General features: G+C 40.2%; 1 protein-coding gene across 9 annotated transcripts in view; it reads left to right on the plus strand.

The window, feature by feature from the left end:
• The window catches only part of GALNT3 (polypeptide N-acetylgalactosaminyltransferase 3), a 684,564-nt gene that overhangs the window by 92,034 nt on the left and 571,979 nt on the right, over nucleotides 1–20,551 (plus strand). For 5 of the 9 annotated variants that reach the window (XM_069616285.1, XM_069616286.1, XM_069616289.1 and 2 more), the window contains exon 2: nucleotides 649–723. The exons of the other annotated variants lie outside the window; for them this stretch is intronic. The gene's annotated coding sequence lies outside the window, so the exon portion shown is untranslated. The remainder of the gene's footprint in view (nucleotides 1–648; nucleotides 724–20,551) is intronic. 9 annotated transcript variants of the gene reach the window in all.

Consider the following 20,551-nt stretch of genomic DNA (forward strand, 5'->3'; position numbering starts at 1 on the left):
TTTTGGTTGGGCAAGTTAACCATAACGTCCCTTTAACAAAATGTGTATTGTAACTGAATTTGACAGATTTTCTGAAGGGGAACCTAATCATGACATTGCGTTAATAAAGTTTTTATGCTGAATATACACTATCATCATGTGATCTTGGGAGATGTGTAGTTTAATTTGATTAATTTACAAACATATAAAGTAGACCATACAGATGCTCCTCGCGATCGATATTATGAAGGCACGAACTGAGCGCCTGTCTGCGGACGGATGCAGACGAGGTCAGTACTACCGAAACAGTCGGGGACCATCTGAGATTGTACTATTGTTTTACACAAAAAATGCGCAACTTGGAGAAAGGACACATAAAGACATTATAATTACTAGTAAATAAATGGGGAAACCTAAACGTCAAACAAAAACCATGCATTTAATGACCATGTAGAATGAAATGGATTGTACCATTAAAAAAAAAAAGAAAGTATGACTCCAACGTAAGTACCTCACAGAAACTCTGCAGCCAGGTCCGACAGTAGAAGCACGCACTTCAACAAAGACAAATTACAGCAAAAAAGTAACTTAACTTCATTTTTCTTATGTGTGTACTTTTTTTGGTATAAGGGCCTGAAAAAATAATTTCTTTCTGTCCTTTTCATACAGAAATGGACAGTACTTTGGAGTGGCTGGAGGCGAATTTTCCATATGGGGAAATGTCCGAAGATAGCAACAGTAATGGTACGCAGTGCTCTGCATAAGCAAAATAATGTTCAGTGTTTTATGGCCATTTAACATGTATATATTTATTTGTAGCAGACCAGAAAAAAAAGAAGAAATGCCAACAAACGACACAGAGGAAGACGGGCTAAAAAGAATAGAACTTAAAATGGACTCACTGAATGTCCATTTTAATAGTTTAAGGGAATTTCTGGAAGAATTTGTTAGAGGAAAAATACGGTATAACTGTCCCACCTGTACCTGCCCCCCTTCTCCATTCCCTAGTGAATCATCCCCAAACCTTGAGCAAGAAAATAAGTTTTGATGAAACATTCATCCCTTCTTCCCCACACAAATCATCTCCTCAGAATCAGCCCGTCTTGAACGCTAATTCCCCTATATTCGTGTAAGTGTCTGCATCCCCCTGTGTTTCTGTTGATTAAATTGCGTGTAGTTTTTTAGAAAGTGTTTGTATATTTGTTGTAGAGTAAGGGGTTGAGAATGTTTTTTTTTTTTAAAAGACTTAAAATGTTCGTGAACAGCGCACCTGTTCTAGCTAGCCGTAAGCAATTCAATGTGGATGTTCTAACGGCAATACACCTACCCGTACCAATGCCAACCAAGATGGAACTGATCTTAGAATGCACCATCTGTGCAAGTTCTGTGTAAATGAAAAGAATGGGGCGTGCTTGGGACGTTATTGCTCTCCGTACGGCTCACAAACGAGATAAAACATGTTCCTAGAACATACTAGGTGGGCGGGATGTTTTGGAAGTGTCCTAAGGACACTATATCTGTCCATATCGTCCGCAACAAGATGGAACCGTCCGTAGAACAGGCATGGTGGCCGGAATGTTTGTTGTCAAACAAAATGGAGGTGTCCTAAGGACACTGGACCTGTCCCTGCAATCATCAGATGAGGTACGCACATGCGCAGTACACCCATAAGTACTTGGAACATCCCCCCTGTCTCTAAATGTCCATCTCACTTGTGTCACACTTTTAATTAGTTGCAGGACCCGAACACTGTCCGTAGAACACTGGTGCGCATGCGCACGTTTGTTAGTCTGCATTTGCTGTCGTGCAGGCATGCTTTTCCCTCGCGGATGTGTTCGGGACGTCATCATGTGACCGCACCCTCACTGAGCGTGTGGACTAATTTGCACACTTTATCTGCCTCCGCAACATTGAAAAATAACTTGCACATACCCGTGAAATTATTTTTCAGTATAAAATCACCATTTGACATTTCCCATACAATAGCTCCACCTGTGAGTGTCGTTTGCAATTTTTGCAGCGCTTTTCAGCGAGCAATATGGACATGAGCCGCATCCTTGGACCCCAATAAATGGGCACACCCCCGAGTGGATCTTCATTGTGCTTCTGCTTATAGCAGTTAGAGGTGTGCTGCCTTTACTACTGTAGCGACCATTAGGTAAATAATCGTTATGGCATCCATGGCTGCTGTTGCTGCATTAGCCTCAGCACCACCCCCAAACCCTCCACCGCCACCACCTCCCCAAGGGCCTGCAGAGGGATATACGGGTGAGGATGTAGAAATCAAGGAAGAAGAGGAAGAAGTGAATGAGGCGGAGGAAATCTGCACTACTAACACTTGCGAGAGTCGTGGGTGTGGCGCTTGTTTTCCATTTTAGGGAATGTACCGAAAGCATGTGCAAACTTTGTCAAGTGTAATCGCTGCCAGTTGGTGCTCAGTTGCGAGAGACCTAGTGCGTACAGCTTTGGTACGACAACCATGAAGCGCCACCTAACTTCGTTCCACAGTGTGGACATTCACAAGGTGGTGCCATGCGAAGAACTTAGTAGATGGAGTTCCTCCACAGCATCCTCCGTTTCTGATCCTCTCACCACAAGACACACTCCTTTGGGAGAGTGCATCCCTACAGCTGCCTCACAAGCCATTTGCAATGCTGTTGACCCTTACCTTTCGAGGGTCACAATATTGTGTGTGTATTGTGACGCAGTACTCTGCAGGGGGGAGAGTTTTCGAAGTGCTTTTGAGGCTACGGTCACGGAGCGCCAGAAAAACTGCTCCATACCCAAGTAAAGGCCACCCTATATCTTTCTCCAACTGCCCCTTCTTATCCCAGTGGTTGGTGTCCCTTCCTTACCTTCCTCTCCTAGTGTCTCGTGTCGTCAAAAGTAGTAAAGTGGAAAAATACAAAAATTAATAAAAAGGATCTTTTCAGAGCCGCCTTTCTCAGTTAAACAATAGAACTATCAAGTGACCTTTGTAGGCCCCCGTGCATTTTTTTTAAAAGTCTGTGGACAGTCGTAGGACACACAGGGTAAGCATAACAAATCAAATGGACGTTTTGCTGGGAATAAGTGGTGGCTCTGAAAAGAGCCTTTCGGTGGTGGTGTGTATCCCTTGTGAAATAGGTAACTATGATGTAAAAAAAAATTGCAAAGCATTTTGTACTTTGCGAAGAATGATCTGATTGCCTGCATATGTGAGATGGACTCCATTTGTACGAAAAAGTAAAGAACTACGAAACAAAATGTTTTCATTGTGGAATGAGGACATGCCAACATCTCTCAGAAAGGCACAAACAGCCTTATTCACATTGCGCCTCGCTTTCTCCATTTGTGGACCAAATGCAGATGAACACAACCATATCTGTCTTTGTGCTATACAGGAAAAAACAATTTGGCAATTTGGAAACATGTCCATGACCTTCGCAAGTCCTTCTTTCATTGCAAATTGCAAAGAAATTCCAGACACATGGCCTAAACTGTTTCCACCGCAATGAATAATAAGTATGTCCTGATGACGCTCTGTCTGTAAATTTGCACAGAGCGGTCTCAAGTCCAGCCACCTCATTCCACGCACGTCATGCCAGTGCACTTCTACATTAGGAAATCCAGAATATGCACATAGACCGCAACTTTCAGCATGCACCTTCAACCAATGTATCCATGAGTCTCCCAAAATCCAGATAATCTGTTTCGGCCACACAGAGCCATGGCCGTCGGGTCTCGTGTCAGGGGAAACACGTTCTCACTAAATGTCTCTGTACAAAACACACCCACTGAACTTTACTGACCAATCCCTAGCTTCGCACATTCTCATTTGCATGCGTCTCCGCCCCACAATCGGCGCCGTCTGCAAACTACCGTCATGTTCACGGACACGTACAGGATGAGAGCGTGAGGACTGTACATTTAAATATTATTCCCTTTTTCCTCTTTAGGGTGGGCTCTGAAAAGAGCCGTTTTTGAAATAATTTTGAGCAGATGCCTTACAGACATCTGTTATTTTGTATTTTTTTAATATTTTTTCTTCTTACTATATTCGTACAACCATTACAGAACCTTCTCCAAAGCAAGCCACACACTCCGAAAGAACATGGCATTTCCCAAAGAAGATAACGCAACACCATCTGCTTCAAAATAAGCCGCATTACTGGGAACAATGTTCTCGTGGCTGCAGAAAAACATACCAGCGTGTAACATAAAAGCACGCATGCCGCCATTTATGATACACCTCCCAATTCCTTGATCAGGACAGAAAACAGAACTGTTGTCCCATTTTCCTCTAGGGAATTTCGCAGTTGGAAATATGTTCATGATTGCTTGCACATACTGCTCCAAATCGTCCAACAAATTACGTGCACTGACATAGCCCAGATGACAAGCACCGTAGTGCAAAATCACCACATGAGGAGTGGTCATTGCATGCATCTCGGTGCAAACTCGTAGAATTGCTGCAACATTACAATCTGTTTCAGCGCTCCACACCACCTCTGCTCCCCTCACATCGAAATGGTGCGCTACATTCCTACTTTCGGCATAGTGCTGTAAACCATGCACAAAAATATCTCCCAACTACCAAAACCTTCACCCTCTGCACCTCTGCCATCTTCAGTATACGCACCGTCTTTCGACACAAGAGCAATGGGAACATCTGATTGGCTGATGCCTACAGTTCCCTTTCCATGCTAGATTTGCTGTAGAAACCCGTATGTGACACGCCCTACCCGCGCACAAGCGTTGTGTACGTTCAGCACGTAACTCTTAACTAGTCCTTCTACCCTTTCCACATCACTCACAAATCCATTCCCTCATTGGCCACAGCTAAGCAGTCACACAACCATCCACCAATCAGATTAAACATCCGTACATCTAACTCCGTCATCAAAATTGCGCACTTCAAATGTACTATTGATCACTCGAAGTAAAAGGCGCATATCATTGCAAAACACCTACTTCGAAAAGTACTGTACAAGTGTCGTGGATTTCTACGTACAGCTCCATCGATGCGCACATGCATGCGTATAAAGTACAGGTATCCATATTTTAATCGGAGAACATGTACAACCCGTGTGATTTCATTTAAACAAATTAATGCCACTAAATCTGCATAGCCAATACATACCAATGCTCCCCCTTTAAGTGCAAGATGTCTGATTGTACATTAACAAACCACACTACTTCTTACTGTCTCCTGCATAACCTAGACATATGTTACAACCTTCCCTGTGTAGTGCGAAATTCGATTTTTCCATTAGAAAATGGCACAATTTTTTACTGTATGCCGCCTACATCAATGCTACTTCCAATACAGTCGTATGAGAAAAATAAACGCTCCTGATTGCTGTGGTGACATGGCCCTCTGAGGGTCTCCCGATTTTTCGAAATCGTACTTATAATAAGAAAGTACTGACATTTTTCCCAGCAACTATGAGCTATCGCTTACAAACCACTCTGCTGTACATTACGGAGCAGAAAAGAAACAAGGCATTTTCATTATCTTAAAATTGAACTCATTTCTAAAGCACTTGCAACTAACATATTGAAAGTAACATACAAAGGCAGCACATAGTGAAGTGAAATGCACACATGCACTGTTAAATATCAAAGAAGAATACTCCGACAGATGCAAAGTTAACGTGTACAGTAACATCACTGCTTTAAACAGTTACTAACTTTTTCTTTTCACAATCACAGTGAAGACTACTGTCCTGAAAATCAACAGCATCTACATTGCAAACGACATATCTGAAGAAACCTGATCATTCTGCAAAAAATTAAGTACAGCACAACCTTTATATTCGAGCTATTCCTGAAACAGAGTGTGTGGGTTAATTATTTAATTTGTTAAGCCCACAGCAAGTGAAGGACACGCAGCTGTTTTTGCCGTGGAGTGGTTGAAAATCAATGAAGATTTCTTTTTGCATCCCGTGCATCCCGTGTTAAATCACGTTAAAGACTGCTCTTACTGCCGTTCATACCAGCTCCTGCAACTTTAAGGAGTTGAAGAAGCTGAACTCCGCCCCACCAGGAAGTTCGCTACTAAACCAGCATCAACCCGCCCTTGCGGCGTTAAACCCGCAGCAAGTGAAGGGCACGCTGCTGTTTTCGCTGTTTGCCTGGAGGCCGGCTCCGGAGGTAGGGAAATATACATTTCCTCATAAACATCACGACTTGCACCCGGAGGCGTCCCGAAAGAGAGTACCTGTATTGATACCCTACTGAATTGTATATACATTGCACGCTCCACTGTGCACAAGATTGAACATAACGAGTGCCAAAACTGAACGTAACAACTCAAAATCACGACTGCACGATAAAAAGTGCAAAGGCACGTGAGAAACATCAGTACAAAACGCAAGGCCTGCCCTCCTGAGACCAGCATCATAGGTAGATCTGCTGGCATTTAGTAATCCCCATTTCGTAGCACCTGTTAAACAGTTTAAAAAAAAAAAAAGACCGAATTCTGAAGCGGAGAATGCCCTGCTGGCCCGTCATCCATAGCCCCCCAAACGGTGCACACTTTCACGGCTGGATATTACCCGCCCCAACGAGCAAAGTATTACATCTGAGCATCGGTGAGTACTGTGGGCGCTCTGCCCCTTGATACACCGTACTCCAAGAAGAACATACACCAAGTGTGTGCTAGCACTGACCTGCTGACTTCTATGGCTGCATACTGGTGGAGACTGCAGGCCCCTTGGCCTTTGATCCACCTTACCAAGTGCGCTCTAGCATAGACCTAGACTGCTCCCTTCCTCGCCTGCATATTGGTGGAGACTGCGGGCCCCCTGGCCTTTGATCCTCCTGTTTTTGCAATCAGCAATCACAAGCAACACGCGAGCCAATACCTGTATACCTGACCATACAGCAGACAAGCTCCCTGGCAGAGCCTGTGGATAGTATTGCACCGCAAAAATAACTAGTAGCATCTAAAATAGCACCTCGACCAACAATAACTTCGGAAATGACTCCACCACAAACAAGACTTCAGACAAAGAATACAGGCACACCCAATATTCAGATCAAAGGACCAAAGAAGCAGGGCGCAAACAGCTCAGCAGAAAGTGACAATCGAATAACAGAAAATGGCGAAATCCAAAATGAAGGTGGAAGCTTAGACACAAAACAAATTGAAGCAACCAAAACATGTGGTAAGGAGTTGGGAAAGGATTCATCAAAGGAACATGATGACAATAGCGCACAATACAAGGTAGCGAAAGCCCTTCCTCGCCCAACATCCCCAGGAAAAAATGACAGCGCTTTAAATCAACAAAAAACTAAGGACAAGGAACAAGTTGAAGCAAATATTAAGGAAAAAAGTGACGGAAATGAGATGAAATAGCGACAGAATACAAGAAAAGTGAGAAAAGCACTAGCCCCAGAACAACCGATGAACAAAATAAGCCAATGGAAAAAAGCAATGCAACTGAAATGGACGCAAAAGTGATAGACAAACAAGCGAAACAAATACACCAAACGAACTGAGGCATGAAAATGAAATATGGAAGTACCAGATAGCACATGAGGAAGAAGAAAAGGAATTAACCCAGCAGCAGAAAGCCAAAAAGGCAAGAAGAAAATGGCAATCACTCTGAGTATAAAACAATCACACGCGCCATCAAACAAAATGGACCACCAAGTAAACCCCAAGGCAGCACGTCTATTGATTGATATAACCGAAATTGAAAACCTTATGAAAAGCCACGAAAAAAGGAAAGAGCTATTTGGCAACAAACCACCACAGAATGCAACGGACGCGAAATACAGCAATCCCCAGATATACAGGAAAGCAGAAAATCAATCGAGAGAGAATACAAAGAAAGACAGCAGAGGACAAGCAAAGGCAACTTCTTTGTAGACGAATCGGCTAAAAAAAAACCCAAATCATTCCATCCAGAAGATTCATCGGCACCAAATATATGTGGATGCGAGAGGATATAACCACGAAATGGCATCAATACCCACATTGATGCTGGATTTTCAAAATATGTTAATCACGACATCACAATCTCTCATTCCATATATGAAATTGCAAGAAGCCCTAATCGAAACAATAAAAGATCAAGCCACCTTATTAGCATTAATACACTCAAAACAAACCTATCAAGATGCATACATGAAGAAACTGCAGGAACGTCTAGATACAGAAGCAACGGCCAGCCACTTGTGGCAAACAAGACTGATTGACATTGCAAGAAGCGAACGTGCTGAAAAATCAGATCTAATGCACGCGCTGATCACAATGATGACAAAGAAATTACCAGAGAAACCAGCCCAAGACAGACATGACAAAAGGGAAAATAAACAATCATCTGAGCAATAAAGAGCAAAAAAGGGTAGAGAATGATGCTGCTGAAGAGATGGAACATGCTGCACATAAAACAATGCACAAAACCCCAGTGGATAATTTAATTGATCTAACTGAGCCTTTGAATCCTCTGGTGATTCCGACAAAAAAAAACTTAGAAAAATCAGAAAACGATAACATCTTTAGCAAAGGTTATAAAACGAAGGCTGAAGAGGAAAAACAAAAAACGGCACTAATGGGAAAAACAAAAGGAAAACTGGCTCACGAGCATTTCTGAGAAATTTAAGAATTCCAGAAAAAGAAAGTGCTGAAAAAACTAAAAACAAACCACAGATGGTAAAAACATCCTTAAAGGACGAAAATAAGGAGAAAATAGAACCCCCAAGATGTGAAGGCGATTCAGAAGAAAGATTAATGGAAGAACTGATGGAGATGTCAGTACATGAAGAGGAAGTTATTGATCTATCAGAAGAGGCACAAATCCAAATGAGCCAAGCCTCAATGATCACTTTAGATAACTACGAAGAAATCCATTTGCAGGAGTCTACTCGATATTATTTTTCACTTGAAGATGTATCAAATGAAGAAACACAGGACACAACATACACTCAAGAAGATTCAGAAGAATAAAGAACGGACGAAAGGAATGAAAAGTCACATAGAAAAAATAGACCTAAGGAAAATGAAATCCCGATTGAGAAAAATAGAAAGAAAAAGGAACAGCGAGAGCTGTCGGAACTAGAAGTGAAAGCCAAACCTCAACTGCCGGTATTCATTGACCCACTTGAAAACATAAAGACAGCAATACAAGATAAAACTGAAAAGAATAACGAAGAAAAAATGATAACTTGATATTGAATCGAACAAATGTCCTAAAACTGCTACATGCAATACCGGATTTGAAAGAAATAACGACTAAAGACATCAACACGATAGAATTCTTGGATGAAATAACAGATCAAGTCATGATTGATTTCTCCAACAAAGAGGCACTAACAAGGATGACTGACAACATGATATTAAAAGAACTGGGATTCAGCCTAATGTCTCCTGACCTGGAAGAAACAAGGAATAGAGAACAAAGACTGAAACCTGACACTCAAGAAATGACACGACAAAGATCAGAATCAAAGAAATGAAATCCATAACAAACCCAAAGAGCTAGGCCAGACATCAAGAGATAGAGGGGAAAAGACTAGAGAAAGAAGCACAGTGGCATGAACCGATAGAGAAAGAAATACAGAGAAAGTGGCAGGAATCGCAGAGTGAACAAGGAATATGGCGACAACTCGAAGATTCAGACATAAGTGAACAGGACTACGACACCAAACAAAGATAACTAAAGAATGTGAAGACGACATCACTCACAATATGTTCCTGGAATACCCGCAGTCAGTCATCTTTTTAGAGAAACATGGCAAATGCTACATGGCAGAGACATTGTCTGTATACAAGAATCCTGGCGGACAGAACAACCCATATGCGATGGATACAGTGTGCTGATGAACCCGGCGATAAAAAGGAAAAAGGGTCGGCCATCAGCAGGACTCATGACTATGATAAAGTGCACAGCAAACATAGAAATAATTGAGTGGGAAAACATCACCCCTTGGGTTTAAGTTACCATGCTCAAATTAAGGAATACACAAGCCAGGACCAATTCCAACAAGGATGCCGAGAAAGATCCGATATGGTGTATTTTAAACGTATACTGGAACCCCAAAGCAATAAAAGAAGAAACTTTCATAGACAATGTCTTCACAACAATTGACCAAGCCAAAATCAAATACCTAGACTCAGAATGTATAATTTGCGGTCACCTAAACATACATTTATGCAATAAAGAGGGTATCGAATTAAACGATCTTGCACTAGAAAATCGGGCGAGAAAATGGAAGAGACAGCTAATAGACAACTATTCAGATCAGACTGCTGGGACACTACAGGAAGTCGAATGATTGAAACCTGGGCAAACGGCAACAAAACTGCAATAGACTATATTTATATGTCCAAAGGACCATACGAAGAGACAAAGTTTGCTACCAACCTTTAAAAACTTCAACAGCGACCATTACATATTGAAAAGGGTTCTGAATACCATGTCTAATAAGAAACTCACCTGTTCCCTACCTGATATGGAGATAAATGAAGGAATGACCAGACTAGGGATCAGCCAGCATAAAGTTGGAAAGCTACCAAGCATAATGTCCAAAACAAACCTGGAGGACAAGCAAAAACTGAACTATGCGTGGCTCCTATTTCCATACAGGAAAGAAATGAAAAGAACTCAAAAATCAACAGAGACACCAACATGCCTACAACCACAAGGTAGTTCAAAAGAAGAAAGATCTGAGACATGCAATAAATGCACTAAAGAAAGAGAATTCACGAGACTTAGTAAAAAAAGTGAAGTGGGTCAAGCGTCAACACAGAAACTGGATGAAAAACAACAAAGCAATGATTCTGCAAGATGATGTGGAGAACATGATTTATGCCACAAGAAACTAGAACACAAGACAATTATGGTCACTGCTGAATGCAAAGCCACAGACACAAGATGTCATGATGGCAAATGTCCCGGAGGCAAGTTGGACAAAATATTTCATGGACCTGTATGGTGAAAAGACACGGCGGAAGGAGATCAAAAAGTGCGCAGTCTCTCACTCATGGCACCTTGTTTGGGATCTAGATGATATTACTGACGCAATAAAGAGCTGGAACGCGTCAAGAGCACCAGGGCCTAAAGGACTAACCAACATGATCATCAAACAAAATCCAGAGCCCTGGGGCCTAATATGTAACAGCATCTTTGACCTTATAGAGAAAACGAAAAATATACCAGAAAAGTGGCAGCAAGCCACCATAATTCCTATATATAAAAGTGAAAAAACTGAAGAACCAAGCAACTACCGCCCACTGGCCTCACTGGACCCGTTGGGGAATGTTTTCGCAAAAATCCTACTGAGGAGCTTGAACAACTGGGCTACTAAGGAAAAAAAAATTGCCACAAGGCAAACGGGATTCATAAAAAACATGAGAACGAACATCAACCTTTTCATTTTGAACTTGCTCAAACAGCAAGCGATACAATCGAAGACGCAAATCTATGCAGGATTTATAGACCTCAAACTTTCATTCGACTCAGTCAACAGAAACCTTCCCTGGAAGAAACTGAGAGATTGGGATTGTCCAAGCTACATCCTGGAACCGATCATGTTATTGTACCAGAACACCACCATAAGAATAAGAATGTCCAAAGAAGGCACACTAACAGACTTGATAAAAACAACCAAAGGACTGAAACAGGGATGCCCCTTGGCTGCCACGCTTTTTCACCTTTACACAGCTGATTTAGAAGAATGCATATATTCACCCCGGATCAATCCACCAAAACTGAATGGCACAATATTGACATGCATTCTGTATGCAGACGATATCGTCGTACTCGCGAAAACACCGCAGGATTTACAGATAGCTCTAGAAAACATACAGACAAACACGGTCAAAAATCAACTCGAAATAAATGTAAAGAAAACCAAAATCATGACACTGATGAAGCAAAGATGCAAGAAGGGGCCTGCAAACAACTTCAGAATTGGAAAAGAAAAAATTGAGGTAGTAACCAAAGTCAAGTACTTTGGAGTATGGCTGAATCAATCTGCAGTTGAGACTGGCACGATACAGCTTCTCAAAGAAAAAGCTCTGGCATTAGCACGGCAAGCTAAAGTGCTACATGCAAAATACGGAAATTTTTCTTTGATACCGGTCATACATTTCTATAAACAAAAAGTGACGGCAATACTCACATATGGTTCAGAAGCTCTACTAAACATAGAAAACAACATTTGGCTACAGATTGAAGGACAGTTCTGGAGGAAAGTCTTAAATTTACCAACATCATTTCCAATGCCACGTTTACGTGCAGAACTAGCGTTAGTCATTGCAATCTCTCGTCACCTGGAAACAAATGGATCTCTACAGAAAGATCTTGAATGAAAACTATGCTCCCCCTGTTAGAAGTCTTCCAAAAAACAACAAATGAGATAAAAGCACAACCACTCGAAATCTGGAAAAAATGTATCAAAGCAAAATGCGAAGCTGAAGGCATATCTGGAGACGAGCTCATGAAACGACCTCAGAGGGCAAAAAAGAGACTGATAGAAAACGATTGGATAAAGACAAATGAGATCAAGTCCACATACGTATTGGACGTCCCATGTATACGAGACATAAGACCAATCAACAAACTACCAGACTACCTCAAATTTTTTCCCGTCAGCGAAAATCAGAGATACTTTCATGCGAATGAGATTGAACATCCTTCATACAAGAGAAATCATGGCTGCCAGAAAAAAATACCTGCCCAAGAAAAATACTGTAGGTTCTGCGGAGATGAAGCGACAATAGAAACCTTGTACCACATAATAATATGCCCCGCCCTAAGCGAGAAAAGAAATTAGCTGTAGGATGGTTTATTCAAAACTACATACCGCTCTCGCAAGAAGACCGATGGGCATCAATTCTAGCTGGAAAAGAAAAAAAATTGATATATGCGGTTGTTTCATACTGGAGTAACATCATGGAGCTTGCTCAAATGGGTTAGGAAACAGAAACGATCTCTCAAAGGCAATAAGAGTGAACAATGGAAAATGTAAAAAGAAATCTTAATTTGCGCACCAAACCAGTGTTTTCTGAACCATTCTACCCTCAAATTCCCATTTATTAAACACAGATAAACAGGCAGAATGGCTCCCAAATCCCTGTCTGTTTGGAACCCAAATAACATACAAACGCCTTACAATGTTAGTACTAGAAAAGAAATAGCTGTTTCAATTTAATGCCATTACATTTACTATTAATGCATCTCCTCACCACTAGACCTCTTTGTATTCTCATCTGATGCACATTTTAGTAGTATACAAACTGAAAAATACCCTCCCCAAATCATTGTAAGAGACCAATACACATTCACACACCACCACAAAGAGCTTCCCCGTTAAATTCATGCACATAGCACAAATATATTGTTCAACACACCAAACAATGCCTTCTTTTTTTCTACAGACCCCAAAGAATGCCTACCAAAAAGCAAGTCCGTAGAAAGGAACGCAGAAATAGCCAATACAAATAAGTGTCCAACCTAACCATCCAACCTAACCATCCATCTGTAACTAAATGTTGGAACAATGTAGCTAGCAGTCATTTAGCAAAACAAAGGAAGCTTCAACTACCAAAACTTTACCTCCTCCAACAAAATGTGGCACGAAAGACAAAACTCCTCGCAAAAAATCGGCTACCAGTACTCCTAACAATGCTACTATTAATCCAGATATAGTGACAAGAAACTATAGTAAAAAAAGTATTTTAGCCAAACTGTTTCGCCATAGCGTCCTTCAGAATCTAATAAGAAGAGGACTGAAATCATCCTCAACTCTTAAAACCTACCGTAAAAAATAATCCTACAAGCTCTCGTGGACAGTGCAATCATTCTCAAAAGGAAGTTGTTTATATTGGTGTTAAATAGAATGAAACCACTAACAAAACTAAGTACCAAACTGCAAAAAACTTATCAATAAATGGAATGTCAACAAAAATAACTTCTTGCATATTTGTGGAGGTGAATGGAGTCGCACTACAACCACAGAACCATCAGAACCATAATTTAATGAAGAAGCATACAAACAAAATCAAACAAACAATTGCCATCCATAGCAGTGGAAGAAGATATGAAAAAAATCAATAATACCATCATGGAACAAGAAACACTGCTTAGAAAAGTATCCCCTGAAAACTCATAATTACCTCTTGATTCGACCGAATCAGACCGTCCAGTATACAAATGGCCATGCACGTCAATGTGTGCCATTCCTAACAAATCTTTACTTTAGTTCCTCAATCAGTATATGAAAGGTAAAGACAAAAATAAAATGAAAGTGCTGCAAAATATGGATACCTATCCAGTGCGCAAATATACAGGACTGCAGGGACATTCATTAGCCTGCATTTCTGGACCTATTTGCAAAAGCACCTTCCATGATATCAAACGGATATCAATACATCATTCAAATGTAAGAAATCTAGTGTATAAAATATACAATGCTAAAAGTCCAGCTTCAGAATTAGCCAATTTAAATAACTCTTCTGCATGGTACACCCAAGTATCTATAAGAAGAAATTGACCGTATCCAGAGAATATTTTGGAAGTGAGTCACTTACAAAATGCAATAGTTTTAGAACAGACTACCAACATTTCTGCACATAGCAACCTTCTATTACACACATACAAAAAAGAAATACTAAAATTTAAAAGTGCATCGGCTGAAATACCAAACCATGTGTGTGAGTTTTTGCCGCTGAACGTTTTACAAAAGGAACACAAAAAATGTAGACATAGCATACAAAATAGAAGACAATGAAGATTCCAAGTGGTTTGAATTGGCTCTGTACCTTATAGCCAAAAACAAATATGAAATAAGTGAACCCCTAATATGTTGTAGTTACTGCACTACAAATAATTTGGAATTGTTCCCACTACCAAAAACCTTGCAATGACTCAATTTGTACGAGAGCATCATAATTCAAACAGTTCATCCATGTCAAGCAATTATACGCCTTCACCCAAAACCAGCAAAATTACCCCCCACTTTCTAATATCTGGATAGACCAGATCAATAATTCATAGGTAGTTTACAAAATTTGTAATGTTTTTTAAAAAAACAAAAGATTTCAGGTTAGCTTGATTAGGAAAGGTAATTATTAAAAAAATGAGATCACAAGAACCAATCTTCAATTTATTCATCATGCAGAAGCTGTGGAAGGCCCAACACGTTTCGAGTAAAACAGCACTCTTCATCAGGGGAAGATCAGGGTTCTAAAAAAAACATATGTATAATACTTTTTAGATCAATGTGTTAAACAGCATTTTTATCTCAAGTGCTTTTTTGATTATGATCTTTATGGAAGCATCATGGCAGTTGTTGGAAGAGCACATATTATACTGACTTGCAAAATTATCAATGTTATAAAGACTCCCATTCTCCATTAACATCAAATTAATGTCCATTAAATACAGATCAACTGAATAATGATCATTTACCAATTTCCCCAAAAAGTTTTTTACTGCAAATACCTCTTTGCAGGCAATTATAGAAAGCGAAAAAAAGGGAGAGCTGATAAAACACGGACTAACCTTGTGATCGTGGTTTTCATGAAAATGAGTGGGAGGGTGTCTGCAATAGGCGCAGGACTCTCCAGTTTAAGCTACTAGGAGCAAATGGGTAGGCAGGGGGACCGTTATTTAATCTGCAAGAGAAAGGATAGTGCAGTGGTTCACCACACAAGCTCCTGGGTGTAATTTAAATAAGAAAAGGCAGCGCATGAATAACTGCCACTTGCATGTGTCCAGGAAGCTGAAGTATATGATAGCAGCTGGTAGGCAGCGATTATAGGGGTCAATGGGTGTCTTCACCACTATCTTTGGAGGGATCCCAGTTCTTAAAGAGTGGCTGTAGAATCACAATTTCTACAAGCAAAAATAAAGAGAACACAGTTTAATGTGATTCCCAGTGGTTGTGGAAGGGGCAAGGTAATGAAGTCTTAAGCTGGCATGGATCCTACACTTACCTCAGTTCACCGTCGCATCAGCGTGGAGTCAGGATGAGACACGTTCATCCTTCTCCACCCTGAGCAGCGGCGGCGAATTTATGATGGGGTATGTCCATGACGTAATTGCGCGCATGCGTGAACGGCGTCATGAACAGGATTACATTAAAAAATATATTAAAAATTGGTTAGGCGTCAGGGGTACATTGTTTGTAGATAGGGACTTAGTTAACCTGGTTAGTACCAGTAATATATGAGGCCATCAACTGTTGACTTGTGTGTAGATACCGGCTGTCTCTGTTTATCTAGTGACGTCATCACACTCACGCGCGGGTGACGTCACATGTAAACAGAGCGCCCGGCACATTTGAAGAATTAGGAGGCACCAATGTTAGAAAAAAAGGGGGGGGTAATTTTAGTATTTTATGTGCCATTAGGTCTTACAGAAAATGTGCACACTGTAGGAGTGCAATGTTCAATAGAGCATTCTTTAATTGACGTTGGTAAATGGTGTACCAACAAAAGACGAAAAAAATGTGGCAACAACTGGTGGACTTACATAAAGTTATTCAAGCCTTGCAATATCTAAAAGACTATAACGAATACTACAAGGAAATAAATATTGAAGAAAGCTTAAGGGAAACAACAGCAATAATTGAACAGTCACCAGAAACTGGACAATTTGAACTTCTGGATCCTGCTGCAGTATCCACTCTTTTCGACCAGTACACAATTCATCCATTACATTCCAATGAAAGCATAGATGATGCACTAGAAACTTACCAAATGCGACAAACCAAAGGTTCACCAATGAGCATATGGGAAAAACGTATAGAAGCACGTGCTTTTCCACTGCTATTTCCTACTGGCAAAGGTGGAAGGTACGATGATAGACCCACTCAGATTGGAGCCTCAGAATACCGTTCATTACGAATGTATTCGCAAGATCCCAGGTTTAGACAAAATGTGGAATACATATTCCAGCTTCTCTTTGAAAGTGAATTAGCAACCCTATGTTACGTAGTTGTGCACATTTTGAAATCTGGAACACACTTTCAAAATGTCGGCTACGCAGTTAATACAAAAAGTACAGGAAAAAGATGAGGTTTTACAATTAAGTATAACAAATTTGTTTGCAAACATGCGTGGTACAAAAGAATACTGGTTCCGACAGCACAGAGACGTACGTTGTATGATCAGAAACCTTGGACCACCGACTTGGTTTGTTACACTAAGTTGTGCAGAATATGCATGGGAAGATTTACATGAGTTCCTACGCATATCAAACAACAACAAAACCAACATACATATATTAACACCTAGAGAACTTTGCTCTCTAGATCCAGTTAATGTGTCAAGATATTTCCATCATCGTTTCATTGCTATGCTACACTTTATTTGCAATAAAACTGTTCCTCCCCTCGGAGAAGTGCAGCACTTTTTTTGGAGAAAAGAATACCAAGCGAGAGGAGCACCACATATTGACATGGCTTTATGGATCAAAGGTGCACCTAAATTTGGTCAGGACACTGATTCCACTGTTTTGCAGTTCATACAAAAATGTCACTTGTGAAATCCCTTCACAACGGACACATAGTGACCTACACAGGCAGATTTACAATTTCAAAGACACAAATGTGGCAAATTTTGTCGCCGCAAATACAAAAACAAAGGGAAATACTACACCAAATGCCGGTTTGGTTTCCCTAGACCAGTTACAGAAATAGGTGAAGTGAACAAATTCATGTCTTCAGTCTGACAGTGTGAAAAGTAAATCACCTAAGAACACGTACTACATAAAAAGAACCAAAGAATGTAAATATATCAATGATTACAATGCAATCATTGCCATCTTATGGAATGCAAACATAGATGTGCAGTACATTGCAGACAATTCCACTGCTGTTGCACGATATGTTCCAGCCTACTTAACAAAAGCTGAAAAAACAGAGCTTCAAGACCTCTGGGATGACTTATCAGACGAAACACTATCCCAGAAACTGTACAGCCTAGGCATAAAAATGCTCTCATAGAGAATGTGGCGCCTATGATGCGGCAGATCGTTTAACTGGTACTGCTATGTATGGAAAATCAGACAACATAGAATGGCTAAGTCTTGGTCCTGCTAAATCTAGAAAGTTCTGAAATCATATGAGGACATAGAAACAATTGCCAGAAATGATCCCAACAGCTAAGACATTTTAAAAAACAATTTACTGGACACATACTATCCAAACAGGAGTAGCACTTTGGAGAGCATGTGTCTATACCACATCGCTCAAAACTTTGCATACAAAAATAATATAAAGCCCGATGAAAGCAAAAACAGATGTACAGTCACAGATTGTGAAGGCAGCTTACTGAAACTTAAATGATGCTTAATCATGTTAAATTGTCATTAAAAAGTCATCAACAGAAAGAACTGTATTACATGTCTCTACTACAACTTTTGAAACCATGGAGAAAAGAGTAAGAGATACTAGATAACTATGACTGCTATGAAGATCCTTTCAAAGCAAATGAAAGTGCCATCATCGATGTGAACTTCACGCAGTACAAAGCAATGTTACACAATGAACAGCAACACGAAGAAGAACTTCAGGCCCAACAAGATAAGGACTCTTCCGACAGTAGTCAACCTTCAGTAACAGGAAGTTGAGAACCACTAGGACAGCCACTAATAGCAAATGAGTCAGAATTAGCTATGACAGAAGTGGAAAACACCATGTGTCACTATCAATAAAATATAGAAGATTTAACTGCACAACAAGCAAAACTTAACAAAGAGCAGCGCACCATTTTTGACGATGTAACAAAACAGATTGCACATGGTGCACAACACGAAAATAAAGAATGTACCTGCAAAAATTACAAACCAATACTGCTGTACATCGGTGGCGAAGCTCGGTCAGGAAACATTCTTAATCAAAATCATCAGCAAGTTCCTTCAGCAATTGACAAACAACAAACTATCAGCTGTTGTAACTGCCCCCACAGGTGTAGCTGCCTACAACATAGGCGGTGTCACTTTACACCGATTACTACTTCTTCCAGTAGAACACCAAAACAAATTAGACTGCTACAAACTTTCTGCAGAAGCTGCAATGGAACTATGCAGAGTATTAAAGCAAATGAAATGCTACTAATAGATGAAGTGAGCATGGTCTCCAACCTAATGTTGACATTGATTCACCTCCGATTGCAAGAAGTACTTAAAACAAACTACGAAGAACGCTTTGCAGGGAAACGCATTATCGTTTTCGGAGATCTTCTACAATTGACACCAGTGAAAGGGGAACCTATTTTTTAAACCGTAGAACACAAACTCTGCCGTAAAACTGTTGGCAGTATAGGACATGTCAACCTTTGGCAACATTTCCAATACAGAGAATTAACAGAAAACATGCAGCAATCTGCAGATCTCACTTATGCCAACATCCTAAAAAGTATTAAAGTTGGTGTACTATCTCAGAAAGCACAAGCAGTATTGAAAAAGTGACACATTCATGCACTTTACGGCAATGATGCATGTGCTACTGATGTTATGGAACAATTAGCGGACAAAAATGTCAATTGTATGGCCTTAATGCCAACTCTTACAAGCTGATCAAATTCAATGAAACAATGTTAAATAAAGAAATGCAACCAATAATTGAAATTTGCGCCACAGACAAACTAGACCTACATGGTATGACACTACCCATGTGTGAGCAAGCCACAACAAGACCAAGTAGTTTAGAAAATTCAATATCCAACACAGCTGAAATTATCCTTAAATTGTAGAGTAATGCTGAAACATAACCTTGACGTGGAGCAAGGGCTAGTTAATGGGCCACTGGGTACAGTTGTAGGCTTTCAATCATACCCACGTGACGGCAACATTCAGTTTGTCAATAATCGCTTTGACAAACTTTCAGAAGTGAAAAGGATAGGGCGCTCAACTGCTCGATTCCTTCTGTTCAAAGACATATATGTACGTAGAGAACAATTTTCTCTATTCTTGCATATGCAGTCACCATTCATAAATGCCAAGGTTTTACCCTAGACAAAGCATTAATAGATATGGGAAACAGTCTTTAAAGAAGGCATGAGCTACGTAGCTCTATCACGCTTACGTACAATTGACAGTCTATTTCTAATCAACTTTGATGCAAATAAAGTGACCGTTGATATTCCTTGCATCTTCGAATACAATAGACTGCGATCACGGTACACCCCCATCTGAAACAATATCCTGTTCCAGAAAAATTAAAACGTGGTAAAAGAAAAGTGATTCTATCAGAAATGCAATAGAATCTGATTGCAAATCCTTCAAAGAAAAGAAAATAAGGAAAAGGTTAATCAATTACCACAAACAAAGAAGAACCTATTAGGGAAAGTAAACCAGGTACTACTTCAAAGAAGGACTCTGAAACGGAACTAGCTGGTCCATTCAAATTTTCAAATGAAAGTGGTGTAAGTTGCTATGCAAATGTAGCAATGAATATTCTATTTCAATTGCCACCAATGGTTAACAATATTTACTTACACAGTACAGACCAATTGTGTTTGCAAATGTTAGTCCTTCATAGAAACGCAACAAATAATCCTGACAACACGTACAGTGTTCATGGAATAAGACAAGAATTAGACTACTGTGCTGGAATGGTGAGATTTACTGTA

The sequence above is a fragment of the Ambystoma mexicanum genome, chromosome 9 (assembly GCF_040938575.1).
Source record: "Ambystoma mexicanum isolate Mex_15411 chromosome 9, UKY_AmexF1_1, whole genome shotgun sequence".
NCBI lineage: Eukaryota > Metazoa > Chordata > Amphibia > Caudata > Ambystomatidae > Ambystoma > Ambystoma mexicanum.